Raw genomic sequence first — 16,738 nt, forward strand, 5'->3', positions numbered from 1 at the left:
CTGGAGGCCATTTTTTCCCCATTTTGTTGCTCTTGTTATTGTTATTGTTGCTGTCCTCATTGTTGGGTAGGACAGAGAGGAATCGAGGGAGGAGGAGAGACAGACAGACACCTGCAGACCTGCTTCACCACCTATGAAGTGACCCCCTTGCAGGTGGGGAGCGTGGGGCTCTAACCAGGATCCTTACGCCAGTCCTTGCACTTTATGCCATGTGCCCTTAACCCGCTGCGCTATCGCCCGGTCCCCTAAATCGTATGGCTTTGGGCCTCCTCGTCAAAGCTTCTGAGTCAGTGGGCCTTGGGTGAGACCAGAAAAATACATTTAGTGTTTTCTGGCGATGATACTGATGATATTGAAAAGCAGATATTGAGAACCAAACTTTTAGCTTAAGATTTCATTTCTACAGATGGCAACATGCAAGATACAAGAGGTCAACTGTGTATAGTAAGAGAGATCCTCTCTCTTCCCTGCTAAGAGTCCTGGTGTGGAGTTACTTTGGCTCAGAACAAAATCTCAAGCTCTTATTATCAGGCAGATGCCTGATGCCTGGTCATTGCCTCTCCCGTCACACTGCCATCTTGATACCTATTGATTTCACTGGACTTACTCAAAGGCCATACCTTCACTCCAGCCTGAAAGCTAAGCTTGTCTGAGGGCTGGCGCAGAACGTGTAAAGTCTTGAGTTCCAGAGGCCTCCATCCATTTTTCAGTGCTGACATTAGCCATAGGTGAGTGATTTATCAGTCTACACTTCCATCTTAGGGTCTATCTTGATTTCTGTTTATCTGACAAAGAATTTGATCCTGGTTATCGTAACAGATGATGTTTATTACTCATCTATCTGCCAGAGACTGTTCTGAGCTTTGAACAAAGGTTACCCATTTATCTTCCTAAAAGGCCATTTAGGACAGATATTATTCACATCTCTTTTACCAGTGCGGGAACTGAGGCCTAGACAGCAGGCAGTGTTTTGAATGTTGGAAAGTTCATTATTGAGATGAGGTCCCAGCTGAGGAGATAGCATAATGGTTAGAAACTCTCATGCCTGAGGCTCCCATGTTCCTGGTTCAATCCTTAGTACCACCATATGCCAGAGTTGAGTCTATACCTTTCTTTCTGAATCTGAATCTCTCTCTCAAAATAAATAGACATTTTAAAGAAAGACTTAGTCCCCAACTTCTGCAACTACAGTCTTCATTTTTAATTGATCATGTCCCTCAGTCCTGCCCTGAAATGACCATCTATATCCAGTAGCAGCACCTGGTTAAATAATGGCACGCGGTTGGCTCCCACAGCTGCTGCTCTACTGGCCATTTCAAAGACGATCAGGTGACAGCTTTGAAAGCTGAGATGGGAGATTTGGTTTGTAGGAACCATGCTAAGTGAGATACGCCAGTAAGAGAAGGGTGGGTACAGAGCGATCTCACTTAAAGGAAAGCTTAGGGCGTAAAGACGGGAGATGACTAGCACCAACACTCACCAGAAAAGGGGCAGCTGTGGACAGATGTGGACAGACAGTTGTAGCGATGACGGCTGGCCCATGTCGACAGCCTTAGGGGAACGGCCGTGGCCTGCAGTGGGGAGACTGAAGATTCAGAACTCTGGTGGTGGGAACAGAGTGGTTTATATCCCTATTGACATACAATTTTGTAAAAATAATAATGAACAGAAGTAAAGACAGAGAGGACAAAATGCAAAGCAAAATTTGACTGGCTGGGGTGTATTACAGTAAAGCAAAGGACTCTGGGAAGGATGGAGAAGGGTCCAGAGAACCTAGCTGTCCTGGTGCACCATGTGATGGGGAAGGGCCTGCATCGTGAGTGGCTTATTTTGCACGGGGCTCTCCTGGGGAGAGGATAGATTGCACCCGTGCCCAGCTGCACTGTGAAGCATTATCCCACAATGAAATGTGATAAAAAGGAATGTGAGGAGATTAAATTTGGGATAAGCGTGACTGTGTAGGCAACATCTTCGACTTCACAGTGTCACGTCGTTCGGTTTCATAATTGAATAATTCATGCAATAATCAATCGGAGAAAGGCGTGTGGGTGGGCTACTTTTCATCTGCTTGTCTGGTCTCTACATCCTCTGTTATAGAACCACCTGGTGCGGCGAGCTTGCTTTTAGCGTTAAAGAAGCGTCAGAGGCAGCAGCCAACGCTGGAGTTGACTCTGGCCAAAACTCAGCCACTGGATAGAAGAGCAAATACTTTCTTTAGTTATGAAACGTCAGGAAAAGGGGGCTAGGCAGTGGCGCTCCTGGTTGAGCGCACATGTTACAGTGCGTAAGGACCCAGGTTCAAGCCCCCAGGCCCCACCTGCAGGGGGAAAGCTTCACGAGTGAGGAAACAGGGCTGCGGAAGTCTCCGTCCTTCTCTGTCTCCCCTTCCCGCTTGGCTTCCCTCTCTATTCAATAAATAAAATACTGAAATAGATTTTTAAAAAAGATGAGGAAAAACAGAGAGATCTTGTTCTTTTCCTAGAGTGATTCTGGAATAAGATAAGCTGCCAGAAGCAATTTCTTCAAGTGTTTGCGTCCTGTTAGCAAACTAATGTATCTGCAAATACCGATACTTCCTGAAATTTTCCAAGAAAAGTTCTCCCTTTTTAGTTTTCTTTCCTGCTTTCCTGCTCTTCTTCTTTTCTTTCATCCCAGCAATGATTTCCACACTTGTTCAGCCCATGCTTGGCATGTATATCATGCTACAACAACCATCTAACTTATTTTATTCACTTATTTACTTATTGATCCGTGCACTGCTCAGCTCTGGCTTGTGGTGGAAGAGGGGATTGAACTCGAGATAATGGAGCCATCGGCATGAAATCGTGTCTGCATAGTCATTGCGCCTTGCCTGACAGCCAATATTTTAAATATTGAAACACACCAAGGTTGGGAACCTTTATGGTGAGACCACCACTTGTCGGGGAGATTCCTGCTTTATTCAGAAATGGAATCTGTTTGCATAGGAGCCAATGCAGGCTTAATTTTATGTCGTTATACTACTTCCATTCCAAGCCAGTGGTGGGCCTGGTAGAGTGTACATCTTGCCATGTGCAAGGACCCAGGTTCGATCCTCTGTTCCCCACCTGCAGGGGGACTCTTCAGGAGCAGTGAAGCAGGGCTGCAGGTGTCTGAAGGTTCTGTTATTTACAGGAGAAAAGGATATCTCAAAAAAGGCCAGAAATAAAGTATGGGCACTAAAGAAAATATTGATAATTTTAATTGTAACTTCATTTTATTTTTTATTTTTAAATTTATTTTATTTAGTGGGTAGAGATTGAGAGAAATCGAGAGGGAAGGGGGATGATAGAGAGGAAGAGAGAAAGAAGGATACCTGCAACATTGCTTCACCAATCCTGAAACCTTCCCGCTGCAGGGGGGAGCTTGAACCTGGGCCCTTGTGCACTGTGACATTTACACTCAACCTGCTGCACCACTTCCCAGCCGCCTCAGTTTAATTCTAAAGGAAAACCAGGAGAAACACAAGCCGCTGTCTCAGAGAAACTTGGCAATGCATGTACTAGAACGAATATTGGTGTTATAATTGAGTCACGAACGCCTGTAAGTCAACAAGAGGAAGACAGACAGACAGACAGCAGCAGAACAGTGGCTGGGCAGACAAATGGAAATAGAACAGATGTCAGCGTGGACAGTGGCTAGATAAGAGGACACGCGGGCACACTAAGCGTGCTTCATGCTTTCTGGCAGGCTGGGACCCAGCGACTGTATGGCCTGTATGTCATGGACCCTGGGCCACTTTTTTCACTCAGAGAGAGCAAGGAAAAACAAAAGAGGGGAGAGAGGTGACCGCATCAGAGCGTCCCCCAGGAGCACGCTACATCCATGTGGGTCTAGGGCTGAACTGGGGTCACATGCATGGAGAAAAATGCACTAATGCAAATAATATTATGATAGTCCTTCAAAATACTCCATCAGCATATATGTGTTTGTGTGTGTGAAAGAACAAGATAACTGGATCTCTCATTTTCTTTTTTATTGTTGATTTAATAATGATTAACAAGATTGTAAGATAAGTACAATTAAGAGTATAAGGGGTAGAATTTCTTTTTTCTTTAACATTTATTTATTTACTTTCCCTTTTGTTGCCCTTCCTGTTTTATTGTTGTGGTTATTATTGTTGTTATTGATGTCATCGTTGTTGGATAGGACAGAGAAAAATGGAGAGAGGAGGAGAAGACAGAGAGGGGGAGAGAAAGACAGACACCTGCAGACCTGCTTCACCGCCTGTGAAGTGACCCCCCTGCATGTGGGGAGCCGGGGGCTCGAACCAGCATCCTAACTCAGGCCCTTGCGCTTTGCGCCACCTGTGCTTAACCCTCTGCGCTACTGCCCAGCTGCCTGGGGGTACAATTTCACACAGTTCCCACCACCAGAGGTTTTGCCCCATCCCCTCCATCGGAAGCTTGCTTATTCTTTATCCCTCTGGGAGTATCAACCACAATATTTATTTATTTATTTATTTATTTATTTATTTATTTATTTATTATTGGATAGAGACAGAGAGTTATTGAGAGGGAGAGAGACAGAGAGACACCTACAGCCTGCTTCACCACTTGGGAAGCTTTCCTCCTGCAGGTGGGGGGCCAGGGGCTTGAACCTGGGTCCTTACACACTGTAATGTGTGCACTTAACCAGGTGAGCCACTGCCTGGCCCCTAGACCAAAATTCTTTATGGGGAGCAGAAGGTGGAAGGTCTGGCTTCTGTAATTGCTTCTCCACTGGACATGGGTGTTGGCAGGCTGTATAGCTCTCATTTTCTGAATAGCAGTGGGGTAACTTGAGGCAGATTCTTTGGGAATGTCAGCTAACATTGCAGTTGAAGACAACATTTGACCGAGCAACATTTTTAGAGAAACTCTCAAACAAGTTCCCATTTAGTTACTAGAGTGTACAATGGGGCATTATTTGTCATGTAAAGGAAAACAAAGAGGAAGGGTAAGGGGAGGCAGCATAGTGGCTCTGCAAAGAGACTCTCATGCCTGAGGCTTTGAAGTCCCAGGTTCAATCCCTTGCAGCACCACCACAAGCCAGAACTGAACAGTGCTCTGGTAAAACAACAAGAACAACAACAACAACAACAACAACAAAATAAAGAGTGTGAAGTCCTGTAAATTAGCAGGAGGACACAGGAGAACATGGGATCTATGTAAAACAGAATTCTGCCCCGTAGCAGAGCAAAACAAACCAAAGCAGAAGGATCCCGGTTCAAGCCCCCGGCTCCTCACCTGCAGGGGAGTTGCTTCACAGGCGGTGAAGCAGGTCTGCAGGTGTCTGTCTTTCTCTCCTCCTCTCTGTCTTCCCCTCCTCTCTCCGTTTCTCTCTGTCCTATCCAACAACAACAACAACAATAATAACTACAACAATAAAACAACAAGGGCAACAAAAAAGAATAAATAAATAAAAAAAATTAAATAAATAAATAAAAAAAATAATAAATAAATTAAAAAAACCAAAGCCAAAGGTAAACAGCAGGGCACCTCAACACCATCATCTTGAATGGAAGACCTTGGTTACAAAGTGACATTATTCGATGACTAGGAACACGCCATTTATGTAAAGATCCATGTAGGGGCTGGGCGGTGGTGCACTGGCTGAATGCAGGCATCACCCTGTGCAAGGACAAGCTTCGTGACTGATGAAGCAGTGTTGTGGGTGTCGTTCTTTCTCTCTCTCTCCCTCCCTATCACACTCTTCCTTCTCAATTTCTTCCTGTCCTTTCAAATAAAATAATGATACATTTTAAATCCATGTGTATTAATTAAGAGCATAGTAATATGCATGGATAATATGAACTTCCCAGAAGAAAGACTATGTCTCTGAGGGGAGGGAAATGAGAATATTACAAGGGGGGGGTTCTATGTCTGTAATAGTTTATCATTTCACAGAGAGCCTGGAACAAATGCACCAGCCGGTTAGGAATGAATGACAACTGTATGGTAGGCACACCGATTTCATTGCTATTTCTACTTCTTCAAATAAAGTCTTTCAAAAGTCAATAAGCAACCAGCCTCTCTGATACGTGCATCCTAAGTGCTCAACGTTGCTCACTCACCAAGCTCTTGTACATTTTTGTCCTCAATGGGGCTGATTAAAATTATACCTGGAAATATCACCTATCTAGTTGGACTTTGAGAAAAATGTCAAAAGTCCTGAATGCTGCGTTCTGAAGTCAAAGGTCAACTATATGCAGAATCAACTGGAAATGGGAAACAAGCCTAAAATTGAAAGCAAAGGCTATCTGGTATCAAGTGCAGAATAATATATAATCTTTTCTTCCTCCTGAAAATCAGAGTGAAGGGTTATTATCTTTCTGTGTTTGCACCCCCAGTCTGAAAAAAAAAAATCAAAAGACCTAACATGTAATATCAAACAAAACTAAAGCTGTCCATAGGAAGAGAAAGGAACCCTCCATACCACGGTCGTGCCTTCCCAGAAACATCCTTCTATTCCTCAGACAGCTTTTTCCCTGCCTTGACCTTCTCCATGGAAACCTCTCCTTAAGAAGTTACACACAGCTTTGCAAATGTTAGAGTGACATTTGGACTGGGCTTACCCACTCTGTCAGGCTCCCCTGGGTCCTGCCAAGCTCAGACGCTGAAGGCCTCCCATCCCAGAGCTAGCAATAACATTTACCAGCTACAGTTTTCTCTGTCTTTAAATATTTCCTCGGGCCCACGTGACAGTGATCTTACTCCTCAGTCACCTGGGATCTAAACAGAGTGGGAGAGAGAGAGAGAGAAAGAGCGAGAGAGAGAGGCAGAGACAGGAGAGTCTGCCTTCAAGAACTGTTAACATTTACCTTCCATTAAAGATTTTATTTCATTTTATTAATTGGATTTCCCTCCTGGGAGTCAGATAGGTTTCCAGAAAATTAATTACAGCACAGTAGTGGTGGAGACCCCTTTTTTGATCCTTTCTTCTGTCAGTAGAAAGTGAAGAAAAGAAAAGAGAAGAGCACATCTCTGATTGAGAAAGGATCAAATTCTGCTGCTGAATAAAATCTAGGAGATGGGGCCGGGCGGTGGCGCACCTGGTTAAGCACACATAGTACTAAGTGCAAAGGACCTGCCACTTCAAGACCCCACTCTCCAGTTGGTAGGGGGGCTTAACCAGCAGTGAAGCAGGCCTGCAGCTGTCTCGATTTCTCTCTGTCCTAGCCAATAAAATGAAAGAGAGAGAGAGAGAGAGAGAGAGAGAGAGACTGCCAGGAGCTCCGGCAATAACCCTGGAGGCCAAATAAACAAACAAATAAAAATAAAATTCAGGAGAATGGTTTTCGGTTTGACATAGTCCCATAGGTCTAGTTCTGCTTTTTTTTTTTTTTTTTTCCCTTGCAGTTGGGTTTGACTCAGTGAACGTGTTGTGGAAATGTATCTGAGAGAAAGTTATGCCTATGTTTTTCTCTAAACAACCAGCAGGTTTCCAGCCTCCCTTCTAAATCCTTGCTCTAGTTGGAGTTATGTTTTGTGTAGAAGGAAACTTGGTGCTCTGGTGCCATTTTTCTGCGTGGTTCAACGCTACTTCCCCAATGCCATTTGTTGGCTAAGCTCTCCATTTTCCGCTTGATGTCTTGTGTTCCCGCATCAAAAATGAGTTGATCTTCTGTGTGGGGGCTGACTTCTGGTCTCTTCATTCTATTTCACTGGTCCGTGTGTCTGTTTTGCTCCTAGTACCAGGCTGTTTGATCATAGTGGCTCTGTACTATGTTTGGAGGTCAGGAAGCATAATGGTCTATGCTTCCTCTTTCCGCTCAAGATTCCTTTGGCAATCCTAGGTATTTTCTGTCTTCAACTAAACTTTTGAATCTTTTGTTCTACTCTCTCGAAGAATTTGTCGGGGGGGGGGGGCTAGGTGGTGGTGCATCTGGTTAAGCACACACATTATAGAGCACAAGGACCCAGGTTCAAGCCTCTGGTCCCCACCTGCAGGGGGAAAGCTTCACGAGTGGTGAAGCAGGACTGCAGATATATATCTGTCTTTTTCTGTATCTATCTCCCCCTCCCTTCTCAAATTAGCTCTGTTTCTATAAATATAAAAAATAAATACAGTTGATGTTTAAAAAATCTTTTAAAAAGTAAGTTTAGATGGGCCATGATAGGGATTGTGTTAAATCTGTATAGAGCTCTGGGTAGGATTCCTATGAATTGAAAATCAACAAGATAGGTGGACAATTCATTATTTGGTCACAATTGTAGAAAACAGAGTCAAACCTAATGGTAAGTCAGTATTGACTCTATAGGATCTGAATGAAAGGATGCAGAATAAATTGGGGGCTGGTAAGATAGCATAATGTGTATGCAAACTACTTCCATGCCTGAGGCTCTGAGGTCCCAGGTTCAGTCCCCAGTGCCACCATAAACCAGAGCTGAGCAGTGCTCTAGTCTCTCTCTCTCTCCCACTCTCCCTCCCCCTCTCCCTCTCCCCTTTTTAAAATAAAACAAGTAAATGAAAATTAAAAAGATTAAAAATAACATAGAAATTACAACTAGAAGGAAAAAAACCCCTGAAAACATATATAAATATGGGCTGAGAAGTGTCACATATGACAGAACCTGTGTGATACAGTGTGCAAGGATCCAGGTTCAAGCCCCTGGTCCCCACCTACAGGGGAGGAAGCCTTAGGAGCAGTGGAGCAGGTCTGCAGATGTCTGACTTACTCTCTCTCTTTCTCTCTCTGCCTTTCCCTTCCCTTTTGATTTCTCTGTACCCATAAATAAAGAAAAATTAGACTATATATATTACAAACAAAAAGAAGTTAGCTAAATAAACAGCAACCTTGAAGTATCTATCAAAGGTAGTATAGAAAAGTGAGGAACTTTTGCTTGTATGAGAAGCTGTCCGCCACTCTCTTCCGTCACAGCCTGGATTGTCTGTTTCACAGTAGAATTAAATGTTGGGCTCAGGGCCTGCGGAATCATAGAGAAGCTTTGAGAAGATCTTTACGGAGTGATGTCTTTGCCATGGGCCCTCTCTTCTGCCCAGCACTGTTCTTGCTTCTCTCCTTGTGACACTTCCGCACCGTCTACTAGATGCTGGGCCTGGTGTCCAGTTTTGGCCAGCACAGCATGGTCACGTGTCCCCTGGCGACGTGTCAACGCCTCGACGTTGGGCTGGTAATATCCTTTGTAAGATGCTCTGCCAGGCCTATAAACCGGCTTCCAGTTTGCAGGGGGAGGGTCCTGACAAGAAGACATGTTTACGGCTTAATTCTAGCTTGTGTGTGATGCATCCTACTCACCTGCCAGATGGTCACAGTCTCTGTGTGTTTGGCCAGCTAAGCACGACACTGGGTTTTGACTAATACTCACCCCAGAACCGTTGTCAGGCAGCGGTGACCCAAGGATGTGTCACTAGCTTCGGGGACACAGAAGTTAGATGGAATGGTTTCGTTACCACTGGGGCTCAGGGTCTGTATCATACATCAGCCACTTCTGATGGCTCTTTCTCTCACTCCCTCTTTCTCCCCCCTTCTTTCCTTTATTTAAAATTTCTTTATGGGGGAGGGGTTCATGTTTTACAGTCTACAGTAAAATGCAATAGTTTGTACATACATAACATTTCCCACTTTCCCACATAACAATATAACCCCCACTAGGTCCTCCTCTGTCATCATATTCCAGGACCTGAACCCCCATCCACCCCCACTCCCCCAGAGTCTTTTACTTTGGTGCAATACACCAACTCTGGTCCAAGTTCCACTCAGTGTTTTCCCTTCTGATCTTTTTTTTTGTTTGTTTAAACTTCTGTCCATGAGTGAGATCATCCCATATTCATCCTTGTGTTTCTGACTTATCTCATTTAACATTATTCCATTCAAGATGGGATGAAGAAGGTGAATTCACCATTTTCAGTATTAATTGAGTAGTATTCCATTGTTTATACAGACTACAACTTACTCAGCTACTCATCTGATGTTGGACACCTGGCTTGCTTCTTCCCTTCTTTTTCCTCCCACTTTCCTTACTTCCTTCCACCTTTCCTTGCTTCCTTCCTTCCTTCTTTTGTCCTTTTTTCTCCCTATCTTCAGAGAGAACATGCGAAAAAAGGGGGAGCTATAGAGGAAGAGAGACAGTGTCACCTGCAGGCCTGCTTCACCTCCTGAAGTTTTCTGGAGCCCAGAGGCTTGAACCCAGGTGAGGTATGCACTCTGCCAGGCCTACCCTGTCTGGCCCTAAGAAGGAGTTCCCAGGTACTCCATACAGTGGTGGCTTCCATCTTGATAAAACGATCTGATGCCTTATTCTCCCAGGTGAAGTCCTTATAAAATACTATTTGCAAAGGGCTTCCAAGTGAGCTCCTTTGAGGTTGCCATTTTTGAAGTCAGGAAGATGATTCCCTTCCAGAGGACTAGCTGTTTCCTTTATTCTTCCCTCCTGTTTTGTTTTTACACCAACTACTTGTCATCTTAGTTTTATCTTCAGTGGTTTGCTTGTTTTTGGTCATTGCCAGTATTTCACTAGTCTGGGCTGACCTTTTCAGACACACAGACAGAGAGAAGGAGTGACAGCGCCGTGATGAAGCGTCCCTCGGTGTTGTGGAGACAAGGGTCAACCCAGGCACCAGCATGTGGAGACTGGAGCACTGGCCGGCTGAGCTTGTTGCTGACCCACTAGGCCACCCAGGCCACCTGAGACAGAAGCTCAAGACAGGAACAGCTTCCTCAGTTATGAAATAAAAGATTTGAATGCACCAAATTTAAATTTTCTTCTTCATTCTAAATTTCCATGTCATTCCGAGAGAGAGTGATCACATTAATGTCTGTGGTGTCTTCTTCTGGTAAAATGATGAGACTGATTTCTAAAGTAAGCAGATTCCTGGAAATCATTCAGTACTTTATTGGCTTGGCTTCTCTAGAAAAAAAATGTAGTTCCCAGTCCTCAACAATTTGGTTTTGATTCATGGTGAAATAATGCCCCTACTTAGAAGAAGAAACATTCCTAAAATGGGACTTGTCGATTGAGCTGATTCCATGTGGAAGAGTTGGCCGACAGGTAGAAAGTGTTAATACCTTTTGCTGTCCTGGGAAGTTTGGATCCTGACTGTGTATTCAACACGACTGAAGCCCCCACACTGCAGTGTGCCCAGCTGTGTGCAGAACTGTTCTCTGGCTCTTTAGCCCCTGTCATCTGGGGATCAGAACACTGACACCAGGCCTGGAGAGCACACCGAGGACAGGCACGAGTTGGCCACGAATTGTTTTCCTAGATCAGCTCAATGCTATTGTGCACTTATTTTAGAATAAAACAAAGGTGAGACATTACGGGGTGGAGGGAATAGATTGGAAAAGAAACAGAGAGACACCTGCAACACTGCTCCAACACCCACGAAGCTTCCCCCATCCCCCGCAAATAGGGACCAGGTGTGTGGACCCAGGTCCTTGCATATGGGAGGATATGTGCTCAACCAGGTGGCCAACCCCTGGCCCCTTTATCCACATTTTAGTAACTGACAGATTGGTGAATGAGAGAATTAAGTGTGTTGTCCCGAATACAGACTAGAAGACTATGAAAGAGGCAGCAAGCCTTGGACAAGGATGTAAATCTGATGACTAGTGCTGTTTCTCTCCTGGGCTCAGGGGCTTAGCTGGGTATGGACGGTTACACACCACACTGGCCTCACAGGGTCAACTTGAAGACGGTGAGTCTGGGGCTCTTGAGCCTTCTGCCAAGACTGTGAGAGGAAAGCCGTTGTCTCACCAGCCTCAAAAGTATCCTCCCTCCTAGTCTCCCTCAGAGTCTTAGCAGTCAATCTTCCCTGGTTCCCTCGGCCTAGGGGACATGGTGGCGTCTACTCTTCATGCACCTGAAGGTTCGAAACCTGCAGACACCGCTGTTTCCGACCTTTACTGCCCCCCATGAATAGGACCTTTGCGCATGTCTAGTACATGATGACGGAGTGATGCTCTGGTTCTCTCTTCCTTGTTAATAAACACCCCATGCCCATTTTTTAAAAAGAGACTGTGGGAGATGAAAGCAAGCAGAGTTTTTAAAAGTAGCAGTTGAGGTGATCAGGTGGTAGCGCACCAGGTTAGTGCCAAGCACGGGAACCAGCGCAAGGATCCCGGTTCGAGCCCCCGGCTCCCCAGCTGCTGGGGGGAGTCGCTTCACAGGCGGTGAAGCAGGTCTGCAGGTGTCTGTCTTTCTCTCCCCCTCTCTGTCTTCCCCTCCTCTCTCCATTTCTCTCTGTCCTATCCAGCAATGATGACAACAACAGCAACAATGAAAAGAAAAAAAGAGAGAGAGAGAGAGAGGCCAGGTGGTGGCACACCTGGTTGAATGCACATGTTCCAATGAGTAAGGACCCAGGTTCAAGCCCCTTGTAGGGAGAAAGCTTTGTGAATGGGGAAGCAGGGCTGCAGGTCTCTCTGCCTCTCCTCTCCCTTTCTACTACCCCCTTCCCTCTCCATTTCTGGCTGTCTCTATCCAAATAAATAAATAAACATAAAAAATAAAATAAAATTCTAAAAGAGAGAGTTAGTCCTCTCATATAAGTGACGAGGGTTCCAGCCTCTTTGATGCTGTATGGCTAACTGTGTGTGCTACTCATTTGAGTTGTTAACTCTTGTGGTCCTTCATCCAAAACTTGGCACTGTGGGTTATATACTCACAGTGACAGCACACTGAACCATGATCTTTGTAATTCTGGGTCTGCACAATAGCTTTCTTGAGTTCACTCAGAGAATTAGAGCGATTCTCAGAAACACACTACTGTCACTGATAAATGTTGTATCTTGAAATGTTGTGACATGTTTGCAAAATAAAGTGACAGCAGTAGTACCTGGCAGAAAACTGGCTAGGGTGGCATCTGGTCTGTTTTTAAACACATTTACTTATTTCTTTATAAGTATAGCAATGTACCTGTTTCTACTTCAGCTTTGTAGAAGCTTGTTTAGAATAGAAACCAAGCTATTTTTTTCTTCTCCTGTTCCATGTCAGTGAAATGTCTGGCATGGGGCAGATATTTTTAAGCAAGAGAGAAAACATCATTGCCAGCAGTGGATAGATTTCTTCTGAAATATTGTCTTAATTTTTTTCTACTTTGTTGTTATTGTTGTTGCTGTTGGATAGGATAGAGATAGAGAGAGGAGAGGAAGACAGAGAAGAGGAGAAAAAGATGGACACCTGCAGACCTGCTTCACTACTTGTGAAGTGACCCCCCTGCAGGTGGGGAGCCGGGCGGCTCAAACCAGGATCCTGATCCTTGAGCTTCACACCAGGTGCACTTAACTCTGTGCACTCCCTCCTGGCTCTCTACAGTTAATTTTTATTAATTAAACCCCTTTGAATCCTGGCAAAAAAAAACCCACATTGATACTTTAGAGAAAGTGCATGAGTTCTTTGGGTCAGGGGAACATTTTCTTTTGAATTATATATTTTGATCAACCAAGGTATCAGTATCCTGATTAAAAAAAGAATATGTAAAAATACATATCTGCTTTTATTTATTTATTTATTTTTTTACTTGTGCCAGTGAATGAACTTGGAATCTCAAGTGTGAAAAATATCACTGAGTACCCTCAGCAAACGAATACTTCCTTTATTTTCTTAGGAAGCTTGGGGGACCAGAGAGGAAGGAGAGAGGAGAGACAACTCAGCTGTACCTACTCAGATGTAAAAACCCCCAGTCTGGTTTGTTTCACTTCCAGGCCTCATATGCAAGTGATCACACACAGCATGGTGTTCACTGACACATGAGCCACCTTCCAGTCAAATACCACTTTTAAAATACTATTAGTGGTGCAATAATGATTAACAAGATTTTATGATAACAGGGGTACAGTTCCATACAATTCCCACCACTAGAGTTCTGTGTCTCATCCCCTCCATTGGAAGCTTCCCTAGTCTTTATCCCTCTAGGGGTGTGGACCAAAGATCTTTATGGGGAGCAGCAGGTGGGAGTTCTGGCTTCTGTAATTGCTTCTCCACTGCACATGGGAGCTGGCTGGTGGATCCACACCCCTGCCTGTTTCTGCCTTTCCCTAGCTGAGTAGAGCTCTTGACAGGTGAGGCTGTGGGACACATTGGTGAGGTTGTCAGCCTCGGGCAGTCAGGGTGGAATCACACTAGCATCTGTGACTTGGTGGGTGAAAGGCAGTAAGATATGAAGAAGGGCAATATTTTAATAAACAGGAACCCCAAAGTAGTGACAGAGCAGATGATAGATATTAGGAGTCTTCAGGTGGGGAGAAACTAGGAAGTCTATTTTAGGGTTGTTCCTAGGGGTCTATAACTGTAGTGATATTTGCTTGAGCTGGATAGCTACCCTGCAGGTGGACTAAAAGCATCGTCGTTAGTGAGGATGGTTAATCACACTTCTTGTCGTGGCTTTGGAGCACCCTAGTTGAGGGTGAGAAGTCACACTGACTCTGTGTGATGGCAGCTTGGAGTTGAGGGTGTGCAGAAGCTAATTCTTCTCACTCTCAGCCATGAGAGGGACGGCATCAATCTTGTGGCTTTCCTGCAGCCACTGGCTAGTGTTGGGTCTGCTTGGAGCTAGAGATGTATGTTATGCCTGCTGCCACAAAACAGAATTTTAAAATCTGGCAGGCATCCCTGCTGTGTATATTTGCACAATGTTTAAGATCATCCCAGTTGGGGTGGATAGGAAGCAATCTGTGGATTTTGGAAGCTTTGTCAGGATACACACATTTCAGGAGTGCCTGAGGCCTATGGCTGGATACTGAACAGGAGAGTGTCTAAAAGGTACATAGAGAAGAGGGTGAGGGAATTGCCTTTTAGTGGTGATATATTTACAGGATTGGCTATGCCCTATCTTCTCTCCATAGGAGATGACTGACAGGAGAGTCGTGTGCGTGCATTTGCTTTTTATACTTAGTACAAAATATCTGCTACTGCAAGGCCTACTACATGGAAATACTTTTCTCACTCTGTATAGGATTTTGTCTCTGCCTCTAGGCCTAACTGCATGTGTCCATAGCATTGCTTGTTAGTCATTATTTAGTTCTTTAATTTTTTTTTTTTTTTTGCCTCCAGGGTTATTGCTGGGGCTCAGTGCCTGCGCTACAAATCCACTTTTCCTGGAGGCTATTTTATCCCCTTTTGCTGCCCTTGTTGTTTATGATTGTTGTCATTGCTGCCACTGTTGTTGGATAGGACAGAGAGAAATGGAGAGAGATGAGGAAGACAGAGAGGGGAAGAGAAAGACAGACACCTGCAGACCTGCTTCACCACTTATGAAGCTACCCCCCTACATGTGGGGAGCCAGGGGCTCAAACTGGGATCCTTAAGCCAGTCCTTGTGCTTTGCACTACCTGCGCTTAACCTGCTATGCCACCGCCCAACCCCTGTCATTATTTATTTTAATAATCACAAGCACACATTGTTTTGTGTTATTGCTGAGTAGAATGCATAGACACTTATTCACTTTATGCTTACTTGCAGACATGCAGAGATGCATCCAATGACATCACATCGCCGTGATAACGCTGTAGTCCTCATGTAATTAATGGATTTGTCTTGGCGTAGCTCTCTGAGAGTTTGGCAGAGTTGAGCAAGAAGAAAATCCTACCCAAAAAGATCTATGCACACCAGTGTTCATAGCAGCAGAGTTTGTAACAGCCTAAACTTGGAAGCAAACCAGATGCCCACTGGCAGATGAATGGCTAGGAAGTGGTGGTACAGAGAGATTGATAACAAATAACCTCACTTATAGGTGGAATTGAAGAATGAAAGACAGGGAAGGGGGCATAAGGTGAAACTTGGACTGGGTGTGGTATTGTGCCAAAGCAAAGGACTCTGGGTAAGGAAGGAAAGGGGCAGGATGGAGGGACATTGGGGTCCTAATGTGTCTTCTAAATTCCAGTCCAGGGGAGATGAGAAGCTGTATCTTTGTGTTAGAGACTATGCTGTAAACCATCAGTGCCCTAATAAAAGAAAAGAAAATTACAAAAAAGTCAAGAAAATTACTTGTATTGTATTACCTACATTCAGTTCCTAGTTATGCCACTCCTTAATCCTGTGACCTGGCCATCTGTAGAATGTAATAGTGATGCCATCTTCTGCCTGGCGTTTTTGTCAGTGTTCAGTACCTTTTTCGATGCATGCAAAGTCCAAGAAATCACCAAGCAAAGAGGAAGTTCTCACTAGTCACAGAGTTAGAGGAAGTCCCAAGGAAAAGAGAGAGTATCTTCAGTTCTTATAAAATGCTGTCTAGGTAAAGGTAAACTGACTGCTTTATAAAAGTAGCATTTGATTTTGTTAGCGGTGTCCTTTCCTAGCTCTGACTCTACTCCATATCTGAATGAGCCAAGAAAACACAGTGCCTGTGTCCAGAAATGCCCTCAGGACCTGGCTGTCTGTCTGCGCCTCCTTCTAGAAGCTCTCTAGCAAATATCTGCATGTTGGCCCTGTCCATTGTCAACTCATTCTTGATGTAACTACAGGATACAAATGTTTACTTGCGTATTTATGTATCTATTACCAGAGCATTGACCAGCTCTGGCTTATGGTGGTGCGTGGGATTGAACCTGGGACTTTGGAGCCTCAGGCATGGGAGTCTTCTGTTTGCACAACCATTATGCTGTCTCCTCCCCGCCCCCCCCATTCTTATTCTTATTATCTAACCAGGGTATTGGGCATTTCTGGCTTATGGTGGGACAGTGGACCTCAGAGGCTCTGGCATGAAGTCTTTTGTGTGACCACCATACTGTCTCCCCACCTAGGATATACGTTTCTGTCTGACCTGTTTTGGAATGATT

The 16,738-nt window shown here is 44.5% G+C and overlaps 1 protein-coding gene across 1 annotated transcript in view; it reads left to right on the top strand.

Annotated features, from left to right (window-relative positions):
- Window positions 1-16,738, top strand: part of LOC103120731 (neurexin-3) — a 369,214-nt gene that overhangs the window by 232,045 nt on the left and 120,431 nt on the right. The window lies entirely within an intron of this gene.

The sequence above is a fragment of the Erinaceus europaeus genome, chromosome 22 (genome assembly GCF_950295315.1).
Source record: "Erinaceus europaeus chromosome 22, mEriEur2.1, whole genome shotgun sequence".
Lineage (NCBI taxonomy): Eukaryota > Metazoa > Chordata > Mammalia > Eulipotyphla > Erinaceidae > Erinaceus > Erinaceus europaeus.